We start from the raw sequence: 16939 nt of genomic DNA, 5'->3' as shown, positions 1-16939 counted from the left end.
GGAATAATAAACTAATATTTCAAAGAGATTCGATGCTGTTGATTCTTAATAAATATATTCAATATATTAATAAAACATGTCTTTTATTGAAGATAAAATTGCTTATAGAAATAAATAAAATTGTATTTAAAAACGAAGGTAAGCAGTTCTAATTATGAAGTAAAAGTTTTACCACAAATGTGTAAGATTTGTCGAAATGAATGAAAAAATTTCAATAAAATCATTCCATATATGAATTCAAATTAGTTAAATTTTTTCATTCTGTAGTATAGTGGTATATAAATATAGGAAAATGTTAACTAATATATGAAATGCATTATTCCTAATTTCTACGAAAATCACATCGTTCAAACAAATAAAAATGTCTTTGGCGCTATACGAAGTTCAACTTTCTTCACAATGAGTTCAATGAGACCCCTTAAAGAAGGGGTCACTTTTTTCTGGGTGTACAGATCCATTTCTCGGCAGACGTGGAATCTGATAAAATATGTCGTAGTATTTTTTTGAAATCGAACAAGAAGAGAAACTTTCTTCTTTTTTTAATGAAATCCGAAATAGCATTACATCTGGAAAAATAATGACTTCCACTCTATGACAAGTCCATGTAGATTTGCTTCTGATTCGATTTTGCACTACTCGCGGACTCAACAAAAACATGTTCACCACTTTGTTGGCTACTTATAATATAGATTTTAGGTCTAATTTCCAATAAGATATACAAATTGGAGCTCCCATAATCATAATTGCAAAAGTTTCCTGTGACCAGGCATCCATGTTATGTGAAGATTGTAGTGCGCAGCTATCTGGTTGAAAAGTTTGCGGCAGTCTATCGCTGTTTTCGCACTAAGGATTTTATTGCAAGTTGACAGTCTGAGTATATTTTCATGCCAAATGCTAAAATGTCTCCAATAAGACTTGTCCGGTCATCGTAAATCGTATAATGTTTCCAATTTTAAATCGATGAGACATGACTCTGCGAATTGAAATTAAATTAATTCCTTTTCACAGTTATCGTAAAACTTGTACAAAACATGCATAAGTATACTTTGCTTTATGTCTTGGGAACAAATAAAAAAAGAAATAAAATCGCAAACTAATGTTCTCGCAAATGAATCATCGTCACAATCTACTGAACGTAAGTTTTGCGATTGGAGTACCGTGGTCCAAACATTACGATTTTGTTTAGAGACGGGTGATTATGAAACTCTTTGCAAAATTGAGGGACATGATATGCCACATCTTGAAACAAAATTTTGCTATTTTCAATTCTATACGAATTCCCGCTATTTTCGGATAAAATCCGATAAAAATCGTAAAATTTTGTGAAATTGCATACAGACCTGGAAAACAAGTCTATTTGCCAGCTAGATAATCTGAAGCGCCTTAATTGGCTGTGTATCATATTTATTATTTGTCGCCCGAAAATTCCCCAAAGAGAAATTTTAGGCTTCGAAAAGAAATTATTTTAGACTCATTAGAGTGCTCCTCTCCACGGAAATCTTTAGTAAAAGGCGAAAGATTTATTCGACAAACTGAAGAAAAGCCAGAGTAACTAAATCGTATACATCAGGAGGTTTATATAAAAACAATTATACGAGGCAGTTGAGAATTACATCAGCTAAAAATAATAACACGAATTCTATAAATACGTCGAAATAACAATTTCCATATGGATCAACTGTTTTAGAATTGATTTCCCAACATTTCTTTTTAATGTAGCAGTTAAAATCATCTTTCCATCAACATCATTCGTATTCTTAATATTCAAGAAGAACTGGATTAAACTTCTCAAAGGACCTTTGATATGACAGTAAAAGAATCACAACATGTCCCTTAACTTCGAAGACATAGCCTACCTGAACGATATTGTTGTTAGTTAACATTCGTGTATAGTAATCCCTCCTATTGCTTTGCACATTCAATAAACCACCCTTTCATCCAGGCGCGAGAGCTATGCAATTGAAAATGCCTATGTTAAAGCCAATTATTTGCATTGGAAATGTTAAATATGATGCCTACAATATTTTCTTACAAATTACCATTCGCTTATAATTCTCATTTGCATTGAGTGTTCTCTAGCTTATATAGTTGTGTGTTTACGATGAACAGTTATCGCTTCTCGGCCTTATGGCTAAGATCAAAGTGTAGTATCTGTTCTTATCAGCTTAACATCTGATAGATCCTCCATCGGAGGACAACACATGTTAAACTGATTTTTGGAAATAGACGGAGTGTTTAGGGGCTTGCTCCACCTCGGTCACGGGTTGGTCTGGTATTGCAGTATCGCCAGGATTTCGGCCCACGTTCTGTAATCAATGTTAATAATATAATTTTGTATAATCAGATATGATATTTATAAATATTATATATTTGATATTATATATTCATATATCTATAAATCTTACTCAAATTTAGCACAAATTTTTATGTATTAGACTATCGTAGTTAGACATATCTGTAGCTCTTACATATTGGCCGAATTTCACAAAATTAGATTTAATACGAAACTAATTGAGCGATTTCCACTTTCTGTTCTGTTCAGATTGTGATAAAACTCCCATAAACATGTACCCCTTAATGTTCTCAAATATGGAAATGCAGTTTATCTCCCAAACCTATACCATTGATACTCCACAAAAAATGTTTACTAATTCAGTGGGGGTGGTTTAGCGTATGATATAGTCGGTCCCGTCCGATTTTCCACATTACTTACTTGAATTCAATATTAGTTGTTTACTAACTCTGTAGGGGGAAAATCAACTATAGCTACAACTATATATAATATCAGAAATGTCTTCTCAGATTGTGTCAAAACTCCTATAAAATGTACCCCTTAATGTTCTTAAATATGGAAATGCGGTTTATCTCTCAAACCTATACCAATGTTACCCCACAAATGTTTATGTTTACTAATTCATATAGTCGGCCCCGCCCCACTTTCTACTTTACTTACTTGGGTTATACTTTTAGAAATCACAGTAAAAAATTGTTTGTGTTAATACACATTTAATAATAATTACATTGATTACAAAATGTGGGCCGAAATCCTGTCGGTACTGCAATACCAGGCCAACCCGTGACAGAGGTGGAGCAAGCCCCTTAACACTCCGTCTATTTCCAAAAATCAGTTTAACATTTGTTGTCCTCCGATGGAGGATCTATCAGATGTTAAGCTGATAAGAACAGATACTACACTTTGATCTTAGCCATAAGGCCGAGAAGCGATAACTGTTGAACGTAAACACTCAACTATATAAACTAGGGAACATTTAATGTAAATGAGAATTATAAGCGAATAGAAATTTATAAGAAAGTATTGTAGTCATCATATTCGACAACTCGAATACAAAATATTGTTTTTAGAGGACAAGCTCATTATGTAGTTGTAAGTATGGCCAAAGTCAGTCGTATGGCTCATGTATTCGAATGCCAGGGTAGCTTACTTAATGCGCCGCGCAAGAGGATGGCTTATGGTTTGTGAAATAACAATAATATCCTTCAGGTAGCCAATATCTTCTGAAGTTAAGGAACATGTTGTGATCCTTTCATTGTTATATAAATGATCCTTTGAAAAGTTCAATCCAGTTCTTCTTAAATACAAAGAACACGAATGATGTTAATGGAAAGATGATTTTAACTACCACTTTAAGCTGAGTACTATGTTCAGTTTTCAAGCTGAAAAACAGCTGTCCGTTCGTCTGTCCATGTAATTGTTGTTCGCAGAATTCCGGTCGCAATTATTAACCGATTTTGATGAAGTTTAGTATATGGCGTTTCTTGTGCCAAGGACGAACGCTATTGAATTTGAAAAAAATCGGATCAAATTTAGATATAGCTCCCATGTATATGTTTCGCCCGATTTAGATAAATAGATTCAGATTGTGCTCATTTACTTTTCGATCAGCGTCAAATTTTCCATAAAGTAATCTAATATGCCACCTTTTAAGAGTGCAAAATTTCAATGAAATCGTTTCAGATTTATATATAGCTCCCGGATTTTCCCAAATTTGCCCATAAGTTCCTTATTTATCAACCGGTCGTACTCAAAGTTGGCACAATGTAATCTTCTATAGTACTTACTATATGTGCAAAAAATCAGATATAACTATAGCTCCCTTATATATGTATCGCCCGATATTCCCAAATTTCCGGGTCCGGGAGTGGTGCAAAATCGGGCCAGAAGCAATGAACGCTACATGTACTAGTCATAGGACGGAAGTCATCTTCCTCCGCTGCATTGAATTCACATTTTTTTCCTGATGTAATGCTGCCCTTTGTTTTCTGTGTCGTTACTATGTTTTATACGCAGTAGATTACAAAAAATGTGAATTGATTGCGAAAACTGCGTTAAACAGAACATTTTTATACATACTTTATAATCCCTTTAAAAACTATCTACACATAGTTTTTAATATGAACATAAATGTTTAATTAACAAATCTTTTAGGTTTTTTTGTAAGAACAATGAAATTTTTTATAGGATTTTTTTTTAATTATGAGACGTTTGTAAAGTTCTTATTTATTCTCTTCGGTTAATAAACAACATCGTGGACATACAATTCTACCAACGACGACATTAGATCTCGTATAAATTTCATTATATAGAAAAAATGATTTCTCGAGGAAAGCTTGGTATATGATCATATCCGTAGACGTTGCTAGTGAATCTGTGTGATCATGTCATGCTTTTAGTAATAATTAAAACACTGTTGGGACCGAAATTTGTTTGATTGTACTAAATTTAATAATTTACATTGATTACAAAATGTGGGCCAAAATCCTGGCGCAGTGTTGCCAGGTTGGGGGTTTTCCCCCCAAATTTAGGGGTTTTTTACACGTTTAGAGGGATTTTTAGGGGTAACATTTATTTGGGGGATTTTTGGGGGTAAAAAATTATTTTAGACCCTATAAAGTGGAGCAATTATCAACAAAATTTAGAAATAATTCTGGCACGAATTTTGAACAAAAAATGAGGGAAGTCAACCCATGTTCTTAAATACAAGCAAGTATGTTAAGCAATGACATTCTGTTTTAAACGCATCTGTTGAAGGAGCATTTTTAATATTTGATACAATTAAAAACAAATTAAGAAATGGTATTGTAACATTAAGTTATTGGTCTCATAATTTCACGCCTACAATTTTGGCGAATAATGTATATATTTACTGAACTTTAATTTTTGTTTATTTTTTATTTATATTTTATAAGCTGTGGTTTTAATTAATTTGATTTGAAAGATTTATACATTGAATTATATTGTTTTGTCTGCCCTTTATATTGATATACATTTTATTATTATACCCATAGAAAAATTACTTTCCTCAGGAACGAAATTTTAGACAAATAAATCCGAATTTGTGAATAGTGGTATAATGACGTTATCTACTGATTTTTATTTACTTCAAAAGAAATTTTGTTCTTCAGAAAAAAATCTTTCAGTATATATATTTGTGTTAAATTTAATTTGTAAAGTGTATCACTGCAGGATTTTTTAACGAAATTTGGGACACCTTTTTGCAGTGTTGCCAACTCCCCAAGGCCAAAAAGCACCAAAAAAAATATTATACATTCCAACATAAATTAAATGCTCTACTAACAAAAAAAAAAAAAAAAAAAAAAAAAAAAAACTTCCGAAGATGGATTATAGAACTTTTGTGAATTCAATTTCAATGAATGAATTTCGAGTTTAGCCGCTAAAATAGTCATTTTTTTCACAATTACTTTTCATTAATTAATCATTTTAAGGAATACAAACTTTTGTGAAAATTAGCTTTTGGCTATTCCCCATCAAGTTATAATAAACTTTGCAGCAAATATGCATAATTTTATGCCCATTTTTACTGATATAGTTTTCACTTTAGCGGCAAAACTCTAACTTAGTACTCACCATTATGAACCGCTATTCAAGTATACACCTTGATCAGTTTTAATGCTTTCGTCCAATTCATTTTGATCGGTGATATTGTTCAACTTTCAAAATATTAATATATGGAAGAAGTCTATTGCTTATTTCAGTTGTGCGTGCTTTTGTGGATTTAATACAAACGTTTTTAATGACATATTTACCAAATTAAAAAATTCGACACTCATCGCTCGACTTTCCTACAGAATACCCTAAATAACAATATTAATTAAAAAATAATCAATACCAACTTCATAACAATCAAATTCTATATTTGGCAATAAATTTGAGTTTCTTCGGCTCTTGAAAGTCTAATCAAAATTTTTGTATCAATTAAACTTAATACTGTTCAAAATAAAAAAAGCACCAAAAGCACTAAATGAAAATGCCAGAAAGCACCAAGTTGGTGCTTTTTTTGAAAAGGCACCAAAAAGGCAATTTGGTGCTTTTTAGAAATCAAAAAGCACTAAATTTGGTGCTAAAAGCACCAAATTGGCAACACTGCCTTTTTGGCTTAGTAACATTCTTAAATTTTTTGGGGGTTTTTGAAAAAAGTCTAGACCAATTTAGGGGTTTTTTTCTTAATATTTGGGGGGAAGAATCAAAAATCATCTGGCAACACTGTCCTGGCGATACTGCAATACCAGGCCAACCCATGACAGAGGTGGAGCAAGCCCCTACACACTCCGTATATTTCTAAAAATCAGTTTAACATTTGTTGTCCTCCTATGGAGGATCTATCAGATGTTAAGCTGATAAGAACAGATACTACACTTTGACCTTAGCCATAAGGCCGAGAATAGTGTTGGGAAAGTAACGAGTATTTGATTACAAGTACTCGTTACTGACTAATTTTTTGAGTACTCGTTACTAGTAAAAGAGTACTCAATATCTTCAATTCTTGACTTTCTTGACTTCTTGGAAAATATTAATTGAAGTTTTCGAAAATCTTTTATCAGTTAAAATAACACGAAAAGGATATATGGCTTCACCTTTGAAGAAAGTATGAGTTCTGATTTCTTAAAAACGTTTGCATTTGAAAAAATTTGCATTGGGTGTAGGTGGGAGCTATAATTTAAAGCATCACATGTATCACGTCTCATGCGAATAGTATGAATAATAATGTCGTTGACTTCAGCTGGTTCAATCCAATTGTTTTCAGAAAAGGTACCCAAGCTTATTCAAAAACCGTTGGAAAATTTCAACATTGGGTCTCACGATAAAAATGATCGCAAAATATTTTCATCCACTGTCAATGGTGGAAAATGGTGCATTTAAAAAGTTTGCAAATTGCAAGCATCAGTAATACACAATGCCAATACCCTGACGAAAAAATACCGAATGGGGATACGAAATTGGCTCTAAAAATTTGAATGATTGGTGAAAATCTTTTTTTAACGAGACCCATATATCTACAACACCACATTTTATAATACTAGAATAAAACTGGATAATGTAATTTGCTTTTCTATACTGTTTTTAAATTTAAAAAAGAGGAAGATATTATTAAAAAGTGTCCACAATGTCTTTTTTAATTTTTTTTATAAAAGTAACGAGTAGTAACGAGTACTCAATTCAAAAGTAACGAGTAGTAACGAGTAGTCAAAAGTAATCAAAATTTACAACACTAGCCGAGAAGCGATAACTGTTCATCGTACCCACTCAACTATATAAGCTAGGGAACACTCCATGTATATGAGAATTATAAGCGTATAGTAAATGAAAGAAAAATCTATATTCACCATAAGCAACAACTTCAACGCAAACCACTTTGAGGACAAATTCATAATAGCCTCTTGGCTATTATAGCATAGCCAGTGTTATTCATAGAGAGCTTATCTCTAAATACAAGGATGACTTACTTGATGTGCTGAAAATCTGGGGTTGTTTGGTATAGAGGCGAATGTGATCAAACACTAAAGGTATTCAGGTAGGCAATGTCGTCTTTATTCCTACGTTTGGGATCATTTGAGTTTAGCATTAAATAGTACCTAGACAGTTGGTGATAATATGATGATCTTTAATAATGAATGTTGGTATATTGGTTTTCACTGTGCTTAAACTGTATGCAAGTTGTGACTTTAGCACCCTAATAAAATGTAAATCTTTCGCTGTGGAGAGATGTAATGCTCACTTGGTTTGTATTAGGATTGACATATAAACCTCCTGATTTTTAGGGTTTAGTTACTCTGGCTTCTCTTCAGTTTGTCGAATAAATCTTTCGCCTTTTACTAAAGATTTCCGTGGAGAGGAGCACTCTAATGAGTCTAAACTAATTTCTTTTCGAAGTCTGAAATTTCTCTCCGGGGAAATTTTGGACGACAAATAATAAATTTAATACAGTTGGAGTTAGAGCACAGGATTTTCCTTTCCCAGGAAAACGTAGTTTTTTTTTTTAATTTCCCGGGGTCCCGAGATTCCTCTCAAAGGGAAAACTTTCTTTGATATGGTATAAATTTTATACTCTAAAAGAAAATTAAAAATATCCTACGACCCACTAAAAGGAAACTTAATAATATATGTTATTTCTTTTGTCTCATCTAACATAGGGTTTCAGTGATTACACACTGAAACAAATTTTCTCATAAGGACAAAAATTGCGAATTTTTTCCTTGTTTTCGACTTAAAGATGGGTATCATTAGAAGAAAATTTTATTTGAGTAGGGAATATTTTTTTAATTTATTTTAAAGACGTTTTTAATTCAAACATTCCATAATTTCTACTTGAAGTCGAGTTCGAATTTGGAAATTTCAGTTAACCCGTTTTTAAAGGACTTTAATAGTTCATGAAGAAAAAAAACTGAAAAACGTATACACTCAAATTTGCTTCCTAGAATCAAGTACGAAAAAACTCAAATTTTAAAAAGAGCTGTGTCTTAAATGTACACAGAAAAAAATTTCCGTAGTTAAACTAACGCTAAATTAAACTTATTTTTATTGCAAAAAATTATTTGTTTGTAGTTAAATTTTATTATTTTTTGCGAAATTTTCCACAGCCCAATGAAAATTTTGTTTTTTTAAGTATGTCTCAAACATTTTAAGAATTAGACGTGAGTATAAAGTTCAATGACCGTACACAATATGAACTAAAGCAAATGAAAATTTTCGTACGATTCCCAAAAATAGTAAGAATGAACTACTTACTGTATGGTTAAAATGGTCATGATTTGGCGCCAATGATTTTCTTCTTTAATTTTAGTTAATTTCTTATTCTATGAGAGGGTGTAATTTCGAGAACTGCACTTAAAAAGTACAACGGGCCATTAAATTTTCCTGGTTTTAACAACGCTTTGTGGAAATTTTAAAATGTGGAGTAAAATTGAAACTTCCTATAAAATAGTTTACTTTTTTCGGTGTATCCTTACTTCAAAACTCCGCTTCATTGTCTCGGAATCAATACCAAAATCATTAGTGTAAAGACAAACTCTTTGGAGCAGGGCATGCTTTTTTCAGTGCAGTAAATGAAAGTATATTAAATTTATTATTTGTCGCCCGAAATTTCCCCGGAGAGAAGTTTCAGGCTTCGAAAAGAAATTAGTTTAGACTCATTAGAGTGCTCCTCTCCACGGAAATCTTTAGTAAAAGGCGAAAGATTTATTCGACAAACTGAAGAGAAGCCAGAGTAACTAAACCATAAAAATCAGAAGGTTTATATGTTAATCCTAATACAAACCAAATGAGAATTACATCTCTCCACAGCAAAACATTTACATTTTATTAGGATGATAAAGTCACAACTTGCATACATTTTAAGCGCGGTGAAAAACCAATATACCAACATTCATTGTTAAAGATTATCATATCATCACCAACTGTCTGGGTATTATTTAATGTTATACTCAAAAGATCCTAAACGTAGGAATAAAGAAGACATTGCCTACCTGTATACCTTTAGTATTTGATCACATTCGTCTCTATGTTATACCAAACAACCCAGATTTTCAGCAATTCAAGTAAGTCACCCTTGTATTTAGAGATAAGCCTCTATGTTAATGACACTGGCTATGCTATAATAGCCAAGAGGCTATTATGTCTTTGTCCTCAAAGTGAAATGGTTTTCGTTGAAGTTGTTGCTTATGGTGAATATAGATTTTTCGTCCATTTACTATACCCTTACAATTCTCATTTACATGGAATATTCCCTAGCTTATATAGTTGAGTGGGTACGATCAACACTTATCGCTTCTCGGCCTTATGGCTAAGATCAAAGTGTAGTATCTTCTCAGCTTAACATCTGATAGATCCTCCATCGGAGGACAACAAATGTTAAACTGATCTTTGGAAATAGACGGAGTGTTTAGAGGCTTGCTCCACCTCTGTCACGGGTTGGCCTGGTATTGCAGTACCGCCAGGATTTCGGCCCACATTTTGTCATAAATGTCAATTATTAAATTTAGCACAAACAAACAAATTTGGGTCACAACCGGTGTTGCCTGGTTAGGGGTTTCCCCCAATTTTAGGGGTTTTTCCCGGGGATTTTTGGGGGGTAAAAAAATATCTTAGACCCTATAAAGTGGAGCCAATTCTCAAGCAAATTCGGAACAATTCTGGCATGAATTATGAGAAAAAAGATGAGGGAAGTCAACAAGAAGATCCTAAATACAAGCAAGTGTGCAATAGCATTATTTTCGTTATCTTTTTTAAACGCTTCTGTTGAAAGGCATTTTTAATATTTGACACAATCAAAAACAATCATATTTTAACTTAGCAGCTAATTTCTTCAGGGACGAAATTTTAAACAAATGTTTTTGTTATAAAGTATTTTCTTAAAGAGCAAATTTTATTTTTTATTTACTTCAAAAGAAATTTTTTAGCATCAAACGAAAACTTAATTTGTCTAAAATTTCGTTTCTCAGAAAAGAAAACTCTTCTTTCAGTATATATATTTGTGTTAAATTTAATTTTTGAAGTGTATCACTACAGGATTTTTTCACGAAATTTGGGACCCCTTTTTGTACTTTTTACATTCTTAAATTTTTAGGATTTTTTCTTAAGATTTGGGGGGAAGAATCAAACATCACCTGGCAAAACTGATTTTGTACTTTTTACATTCTTAAATTTTTAGGGTTTTTTGAAAAAAGCCTAGACCAATTTAGGGTTTTTTCTTAAGATTTGGGGGGAAGAATCAAACATCACCTGGCAAAACTGATCGTACATCTCATCGCTAATATATTAATAACTCACTTAAAAGGTTTAATAAGCAGACGCTAATATATCTCAAAAAACCAAAATATTCCATACCTGTATATTCCCTTGTTGCATACCTGGTAAAAAGATGCAACAGCCCACGCCAATTAATTAACCGTGAAAAAGGCTAATTCAGCGCATTAATGCCAACTTAAAGGTGAGTACTATGTTCGGTTTTTTCACCAAAACAGTAAATTAAAAGTACAAATATATTTATGAAGACGATTATATTTTGATCTAGTCTTGTCTAATAATGGATGGAAAACATCCAAGGAATTGATTGCAAACAATTTTATATTTCTAAATTAGTTAATTAAAAAAGTAACCGTGAAAACAAGCTGGTTTTCAGCTTGAAAACTGAACATAGTACTCAGCTTAATAATCGCAGAGCCATGTCTCATCGAATTGAAATTGGAAAAATTTTGCGATTTGCGATGACCGGAACAAGTCTAATTGGAGAAATTGGAAATTGTTTGCAACTACCAACAAGGATGCAGAACTTTTTATATCTCTTTGGAAATTTCAACCTAGAATCTATAAGTAGCCATAAAAGTAATGAAAGTGTCTGGGTCCGGGAGTGGTGCAAAATCGGGCCAGAAACAATGAACGCTACATGTACTTGTCATAGCACGGAAGTCATCTTTTTAAGCCTCCGCTGCATTGAATTCACATTTTTCCTGATGTAATGCTGTCTTTTGTGGTCTGTATCGTTACTATGTTTTATACGCATTAGAATGCAAAAAATGTGAAATGATTGCGAAAACTGCTTAAAACAGAATATTTTTATACATACTTTATAATTCCTTTAAAAACTATCTACACATAGTTTTTAATATGAACATAAATGTTTAATTCACAAATCTTTTTTTATACCCTAAACCACATAGTGGTCAGGGTATAATAAGTTTGATCGGCCAAAAAATGTGCCTACCAGAAATATTGATTTTAGACCCCATAAAATATATACCGATCGACTCAGAATCACCTCCTGAGTCGATCTAGCGCTTGGTGTCCGTCCGTCCGTCCATGTATTTGTTGTTCACAGGATTCCGGTCGCAATTATTAACCGATTTTGATGAAATTTGGTATAGCGAGTTTTTTGGTAACAAGGACGAACGCTATTGAATTTGGAAGAAATCGGATCAAATTTAGATATAGCTCCCATATATATGTATCGCCCGATTTCGACAAATGGGGTCACGTTGCGTTTGTTTTCAAACGGATCGTCACCAAATTTGGCAAAAAGTAATCTTTTTCATCGTTCTTCATGTCTGCAAAATTTCATCTAAATCGGTTCAGATTTAGATTTAGCTCCCACATATATGTATCGCCCGATTTTCCCAAATTTGGCCATAAAAACCTTATTTATAAAGCGATCTTACTCAAACTTGGCTTACTCTAATATTTTATGGTACTGACAATATGTGCCAAAAATAATCGAAATCGGTTCAGATTTAGATATAGCTCCCATATATATGTACCGCCCGATTTTTCTAAATTTGGCCATAAACCCCTTATTTATCAACCGATCTTACTCAAATTTGGCTAAATATAGTCTTCTATAGAACTAACCATATGTGCAAAAAATCATCGAAATCGGTTCAGATTTAGATATAGCTCCCATATATATGTATAGTCCGATTTTCCCAAATTTGGCCATAGAACCCTTATTTATTAACCAATCTTACTCAAAGTTGGCTAAATATAGTCTTCTATAGCACTAATTATATGTGCAAAAACACATCGAAATCGGTTCAGATGTAGATATAGCTCCCATATATGTATCACCCGATTTTGAAAAATTCGCCCCTAATAACCTTATGTTTGACCATACAGGCCTCATTTCTTAACTGATCTTACTCAAATCTTGCACAAGGTAAGCTTTTGTGGTATTAAGCAAACCCGCAAAATATTATGCAAATTGGTTCAGATTTAGATATAGCTTCCATATATATGCATCGCTCGATTTTCCCAAATTTGGCCATAATACTCTTATTTATTAACCAATGTTACTCAAATTTAAAATTTTGATGTACTAGCCCATCGTACTTATACATATCTGTAGCTCTTACATAAGAATATTGCTCGATTTTTACAAATTTGTAATTATTACCCACACTAATTTAACGATTTTCTCTTTTTTAATAATGGGCTCAATATTTGTGGCATACTAACTCCGTACACTGAAAAAACAGTGAACCCACCAGGAAGAAATGTTTCGGTTAATTTTAGAAAATTTTGAATATTTGTAGAAAATTTTAACTAAACAGTATTACAAACGTTGGCATCACGCCGATGTCATCAAAATAAGTAAATATTTTTCGACAAATTCAAGAAAATTTATTAGACATAACTAAGTTTTTTCACTTGTTAAAGAAAATTTTGTAGTTTGAAGGAAAAACTTGGAGTTCAAAATTGCAAGAATGTCTTTAGTGATATACGAAGTTCATGATGGACGCATTTTTGGTAAAATTTACAAATTTAAAGAAATTCTGAACTATTTTGTGGAAGGTACGAATTTAGTTAATCATTAAGCTTCATTTGAGTTTAGTTGTTTCCTCGGTTTTAGTTAATTTAACTAACGTCAACAAAAAATTATTAGAGTAAAGGAAACTTTCTCCAAACATAATAATTCTATGAACTAAAAAAAAGTTAAATTGGCTTTAGTGAAATAGAGAGTTCACTTTTTTTTGAGTGTAGGTGCAATATCAACTACAGCCAGTGTTGCGAGAAGTAGGGGAAATTCCCTATATGTAGGTTTTTTCTAATATTTAGCGTCTTATAGGGACGTAGGGCCACAATGTAGTGAAATTTTCACTCAACACAATTTGTAATAATTTTTACATTTTGGTGGCTCTAGAGGAGGAAATTAGAAGCCGGCAAGGCTTGATCTTTAACAATGTGTGGTAACAACAGTTACCACTCGTCCAAAAAAAATCTAACAAAATTTGAAGATTACCACAAATCTACCAAACAAATATTTCTATAGAAATTTTTTTCAAAACTTTATTCCTGTAGAAAATTTTGTCAACATTTTATTTCTATAGAAAATTTTGTCAAAATTGTATTTCTATAGAAATTTTTTTCAAAATATTATTTCTATAAAAAAATTTTCTCAAAATTTTATTTCCATGGAATTTTTTCTCAAAATTTTATTTCTATAGAACTTAGTGTCAAAATTTTATTTCTATACAGAAATTTCTCACAAAAATTTGTTTATAGAATCTTTTTCCAAAATTTTATTTTTATAGAGATTTAACAAAACAAATTACTGTTTTGGTTAGAATTCTACCAACTGTGGCAACCGTGGTGGTAATACAAATTTATATTCTAAGTTATATGTTATACGTTGCATATTCATGTTTTAGGATAATAAAGTATTTGGAACCATTTTTGTTTTGTAAAATTTGTTTAAATTTAACAAGAAATATTTTAGGGAAAATTGTTTGGGAATGTATGGGAAAGTAGGGAACTTTTTTTGTCCTTGTAGGGTAAACCGAACATTTTCCCTGGCAACACTGACTATGAGCTATAGTCAGATTGATACAAATTGATAAACATGTACCCAGTGGTGCCAACTGTTTTGGGCTGAAAATCGTCAATTTTAAAAATATTTTTCGTCAAAAACGTCAATTCATCCCAAAGAATTCGTCAAAAAATCGTCACTCATAAAACAGTTGAAAAAAAAGATTTAGGAAAAAACAAAAATTTTATTCAAACATCTGAGGCATCCATATATTGTATACACAATAAAGCTGTTATTAAAAAGGGGTTTATTCATTTTAGTTACATTAATAATGTCATTTAAATCTCTAAGTAAGTCATATAGTTTCCAGTTTTTTAAACGACGATTAATTGAAATAAATTTTTAATTAATTTAAATTAATATATCTGATTGTGACCATATGTACTACATTGTTTAACAAAATTTTCTTGACAGAAAAATTTCCTATTCTCCAAGCGAATTTAAATCCTTATTACTTGCTCATGTATAATTTTTTTTATTATTACTATTATCGGTAATGAATAAATAAATAAATTGAATTTAACTAAACTGGCTTCATAGCAATCAAAATTATTTCGCTTTAAATAGTTTATAGACAAAAGAATACCTTGCAATGTTTAAGTTTCAAAGGGATTTCGAATTTTAGGTTTATTTATATTGATTGCTTTGCAATTTCTTTCTACATTGGAGACGGCTGGGAGCAAGCTACATATAAATTGTCATATTATTGAGATCCAAAATAACATGTTTACATTACAACTTATGAAAATCGTCAACTTATAACTACATCTCTTTGAAAAATCGTCAAAAACCCTTAAAAGGAAAGACTTGAGTCGAGCATTTTAAAAAATCGTCATCTCATAACTAAGTTGTTTAAAATCGTCGTCAAATCGTCAGAGGCCAAATTTACCATCAAAAATCGTCAAAATGACGAAAAATCGTCAGAGTTGGCACCGCTGCATGTACCCGTTAATTTTCTTAAATATGCAACTGCGGTTTTTCTCCCATACACTGTTAGAAAAATATGTTTTTCATATGTTCCGATATAAACAAAATGTGTTTCGTGCACAATTTTAAAACACAATATATTTCAGTGCAAACAAGTAATGTTCCTAAACTAACATTAAATGTTTGGGACATCTATGTTAATATGTCTAAATATTATTTAATTTGAATAAAGAGAATAGACATTCGGAACCAAGAGAATAGACATTTGAAAAACAAACAGCATATGTTTTCGCCTTGAGAGCAGCATTTTATGTATGTGTGGACATGTTTAGTTCCTCTTTATTAATAAGTAGTCCACGAGGAGTTGACGGACACCTTCAAATATAAAAGCGGGCATTAAGTTCGAGTTTTGCAGCTAAAACAATTTAAAAATTTATTTTTTAAATGAATTATTAACGAAAAAGTAAAAGGCATTTTAGAGCGAGTAAAAAAGTAAAAACTAGTAAAAAACTATTCATGCCTAAATAAATTTATGTTTATATTATAAAATTATTTATGTATGTTCATACTCGACTCCACGTTCTTCTTTTGTTAGAGTTTTTGAATTCCTTTCAAATTTTAAAGTTTTGTACCAAAAACAGTTTTTTGTTACAAAATTGTTATTTTTGCAATAAAAAATAATATTTTATCCAAAAATCAGTCAATTTCATGTATATCAAGCACTGTTACTGACTATAAATCTTTAATAACCCACATTTCGAAGTTTCATTATAAAAATTTAATATAGTATAAATATAAATATGTAAATTAAAAAAAAAAATAAAAGTGTTCGGTCGGAGCAGGGATTGAACCCACGACCCTTTGCATGCAAGGCAGACATGCTAACCACTGCTCCACGTGGCAAACAAATGTATGTTTCTGTTAAATAATGTTATGTTTGCATGGGCTCGTGGGCGCTGCAAACCAGCGTTGCCAATTTAGCTTTTTTCCCGCTAGATTTGGCTTTTTTTGAAGTCATTTAGCGGGAAAGAAATGCATTTAGCTTTTTTTCTGGCTTTTTTTCATGACCCTTTTAGCTATTTTTGGCTTTTTTATTTTCGACATATTTCTATTGAAATATGGATAAAACGGCGCTTTTATCTAAGGCTTGCTGTCAGAATAAGGTTTTCCACATATTTCAAAGCTCAATTGAAACATAATTGCTGATTCCAGCCATTTTGCGGGCATTTTTCCATCAACTACACCTTGTTATAACGTTTTTTCCTCATATTCATAAAAGTTATCGTAAACTTTAAATCTAATGGTAGATACAGATACATGTTCCTTAAATAAACTGTCACTAAATTATTAGGAATATTAGCATTTGACTCGTTGACCCTTTTTATGCTATTATAATA

General features: G+C 31.7%; 7 non-coding genes across 7 annotated transcripts; 3 read left to right on the top strand and 4 right to left on the bottom strand.

Annotated features, from left to right (window-relative positions):
* Positions 1-1427: 1427 nt before the first annotated feature.
* Positions 1428-1552, bottom strand: LOC142242159 (U5 spliceosomal RNA). Its single transcript, XR_012724015.1, has one exon. It is a non-coding gene; the product is annotated as a U5 spliceosomal RNA (small nuclear RNA).
* Positions 1553-2111: 559 nt separating this feature from the next.
* On the top strand, positions 2112-2308 carry LOC142242149 (U2 spliceosomal RNA). Its single transcript, XR_012724009.1, has one exon. It is a non-coding gene; the product is annotated as a U2 spliceosomal RNA (small nuclear RNA).
* A 721-nt stretch (positions 2309-3029) lies between these two features.
* On the bottom strand, positions 3030-3226 carry LOC142242148 (U2 spliceosomal RNA). Its single transcript, XR_012724008.1, has one exon. It is a non-coding gene; the product is annotated as a U2 spliceosomal RNA (small nuclear RNA).
* Positions 3227-6513: 3287 nt separating this feature from the next.
* Positions 6514-6707, bottom strand: LOC142242151 (U2 spliceosomal RNA). The gene has a single exon (XR_012724011.1). It is a non-coding gene; the product is annotated as a U2 spliceosomal RNA (small nuclear RNA).
* Positions 6708-8086: 1379 nt separating this feature from the next.
* On the top strand, positions 8087-8211 carry LOC142242166 (U5 spliceosomal RNA). Its single transcript, XR_012724020.1, has one exon. It is a non-coding gene; the product is annotated as a U5 spliceosomal RNA (small nuclear RNA).
* Positions 8212-9403: 1192 nt separating this feature from the next.
* On the bottom strand, positions 9404-9528 carry LOC142242162 (U5 spliceosomal RNA). The gene has a single exon (XR_012724017.1). It is a non-coding gene; the product is annotated as a U5 spliceosomal RNA (small nuclear RNA).
* A 552-nt stretch (positions 9529-10080) lies between these two features.
* Positions 10081-10272, top strand: LOC142242150 (U2 spliceosomal RNA). The gene has a single exon (XR_012724010.1). It is a non-coding gene; the product is annotated as a U2 spliceosomal RNA (small nuclear RNA).
* The last annotated feature ends 6667 nt before the right edge of the window (positions 10273-16939 follow it).

Source organism: Haematobia irritans, chromosome 5 (genome assembly GCF_050003625.1).
Source record: "Haematobia irritans isolate KBUSLIRL chromosome 5, ASM5000362v1, whole genome shotgun sequence".
Taxonomy (NCBI): Eukaryota; Metazoa; Arthropoda; class Insecta; order Diptera; family Muscidae; genus Haematobia; species Haematobia irritans.
Note: the sequence above shows the minus strand (reverse complement) of the source record. Positions and strands in the feature narration are given on the sequence as shown.